We start from the raw sequence: 3,013 nt of genomic DNA on the forward strand, positions 1-3,013 counted from the left end.
GGTGACGGAGCAGGGCCGGGCTGGGAGAGGACGAAGGAACCTGCAGGCGGGGCGGTCACCGAGCGGAGGTGCGGCCCCAGCCTCCTTAGCCTGCCGCGCGTGCGCCCACCCGCGTGCGTCCCGGCTGCGGGCTCTGCCAGGGAGAGCAGCCCCCAGGGCCTGTTCCCACTGTCGTCCTCCCGCGTCGGGGTCCCGCGTGGGTGTGCGTGGGGATATGGCGTGGCGTGTGCGGAGTGCGTGCTGTACGTGCACGTGTGGCGTGTGCGGCCGCGATGCGGTGTGCCGTGCCCAGTGGCGGGTGCACGCGGCGTGCGCGGCTCGCGCGGAGTGTGCGTAAATGTGCCAGGTGCGCGCGCCTGTGGTGCGGCGTGGGGGATGGGAGTGCGGCGTGTACGAGCGTGCAGTGAGCGCGACGGCGTGCGGCGCGCTGCGACAGGCCGGTCACGGTGTGCGGCGCGCGCAGGCTTCCCGTGCCCCGGTCCCACCGCGACCGGCTCTCGGCTTAGCCGGCTGTGGCGGTGGCGCTGGCCGCCGGTCGCGGCGCGGGAACCTGGCGCTGCTGGCAGAGTGGAGCCGCGGGTAACCATGGCAACAGATGCTCCTGCCGCCGCGGAGTTGGTGGGGGGCGCCGCGCACCTGAGTCGGCGGGCGTGGGGGAAGGGAGGCCGCTGGCCCTGAAGAAACCCGCGGAAGACCGGGGCTGCCCCAGGACACACCCCTACCTGTCATCCCTCGCTCTGACACCCCTCCTGGTGCGGCGCCAGGGCGCCAGGGCGGGGTCCCTGTTGCTTGCCTGGGGGCCGGACCTCACTCGGGTCCTCCGGAGGCCTGGGGCTGGGGTCAAAGCGATTCCTGCTGTCTCTTTCCCAGTGAGTCCCCCGCACAATGCACTTCGTGTGAGGCTCCAGCAGCAGGAGGGCGGCAGCTCCTTAGGACCCCACTCATGGCACGTGAACCCGCCCATTCCAAAGATGGGGAAACCCAGGCCTTCCCGGACCCCGGAGGGCACTGCAAGCACAGTGGTCTGGTCACACGCGCCTTCAGGTGCTCCTGTTGGTGTTGGGTCCGACTGGAGAAAAGAATGACAGCGAACCGCAGGGAGCCCTGCGTTTGACACAGGCTGGCCTCCAGGGGACAGGGAAGAAGCTGTCACCGGGCTCTGAAGGAACCGGCTGATTTGCACCTGCAAGTAGCACCTCTTGGGAAAGGGCGGTCCAGGCCCGCTGAGATTGAACTTGGACATGCCCGCACTCCCCCCACCTCTGCCCAGAGCCAGCCCCGTTCAACGTGAGGAGGTGGGGCTAGCTCACTTTCACTCCTTGATTTATAACCTTTATCAAGTAAGAGGGTTCCAGAGTGCGGGGCCCAGGCCGGGCATCAGAGGCACCTGGGACTAGTGAGAAACGCAGGTTCTCAGGCTGGCCCCGCCCCACCAGTTCAGAACGTGTGCGTGTGTGTGTGTGTGTGTGCGCACGCACGCCGGACCTAGCAAGGTGATTCTGAGGCAGCTCAAACTTGGGAACCACCACGGGTCCAGGGCAGTCCCTGTGCTAAACACGGGGCTACATGATCCCTCTCCTCAGGGGCACACAAAAACTTGGTCCTGAAAGTTCTAGATCCCTTCTCCGAACTGAGCCCCAGTGCTCATTTGGGGCTCCATCTAAGATTTGAGCAAACTCTTAAATAGTACTTGACTATTACCCCAGGCTGGATCTGAGCAGGGATGAAGCTATTTCAGAGGAGGAGGAGGAGGAGGAGACGCTGGAGAAACAGGAGTTTCTGAATTCCTCTCCCTGCTTGGGAAGCGCTGGAGAAAGGCATCCAGGGGTGTTGAGGAGCCCACGAGCGCCGCCTCCTGGTGACAGCATGCAGAGCCGACTCCGAAGGGGCGGGGCCCCTCGACAAAAGAGGCTTTCTGCGTCCCAATGGCACACCCTGCCGTGCAAGGACCACCCCGTCAATACCCGGGTGCTTTATGCATTACTGCCAGCGCCTGGACTTGCTAAATTCAGAGAAGGCTTTGGATTGAGAGAGATTTGTGTGTGGACGACGTATATTGTGACTTGTTCTCCGTCATTTTCAAGTTGCTCCAGAACGCAGTGTGTATCTTTATTTCCGCTGTATCTTTCCCCAGAATCTGTTTCCCCGGGGCTGGTACGTGGTGAAATGAGCTTTGTTCAGCAAATTGCAGGGCCAGTGTTTAGTAGTGTCCTCAACTCAGCCAACAGGTAGCCAGGAAGGGCGCAGCACACCTGGGAAACAATGCATTTCTGCAGAGAAGCCTGGGGGCGATGTTTGGATACTGGCCACGAAGAGGCCAAATGCTTCCTTCTAGAAGCTTCCAGGGATGACACCATGGTTGGTAGGAAGTGGAGGCAGGCAGGAGCCCCAGCAACCGCCAGCAGGTTTGCTATTGGCCAACCTCCTTCATGTATTTTGTCATGCCCACCAGCCACCAGCGCTATCATTTAGTCAACACTTTTCTTGAAATCAACTCATGCTTTGTTATTTAATTTAATTTTTAAAAAGACTTTGTTTAGGACCGTTGCTATAGGTGTAGGGACCACTGCAGCCGGGTCCTGCAGTTGGGGAGAGAGACTGGGCTCAACTCCCTTAAGTTAATTTTAAAAGGGAAAAAAAAAATCCCTAAATAACAGATGTAAATGAAAATCAGTAGCACTGACCCCAGTTGAAGATGATCATAAAACAAATACTGTGCAAATAAAACTGCTGTAATGGGCCATCCTGACACTGTTGTTCACCGGAGCTCTGAGCCTGGTGTCTCTCTCCCCGCTGAAAAGAGAGATGTCTAAGACTTAGATTCACCAGCCAGAAAACTCAGCTAGAGAAACAAGGCGATTGAAAAGGGGTGTGTTTGTGACTTTCTGGCTATTTGAATCAAAGTAATCGCCACCCCATCTCTTTGTAACACTGAGGCCTCCCGGGCCAGGTAGCAGCTTGACCAGGGCCACAGAGCTGCAGAGCTGGTGAGCGTCGCCGCGGGTTTGAAGCC

Source organism: Microcebus murinus, chromosome 18 (genome assembly GCF_040939455.1).
Source record: "Microcebus murinus isolate Inina chromosome 18, M.murinus_Inina_mat1.0, whole genome shotgun sequence".
NCBI classification, from domain to species: domain Eukaryota; kingdom Metazoa; phylum Chordata; class Mammalia; order Primates; family Cheirogaleidae; genus Microcebus; species Microcebus murinus.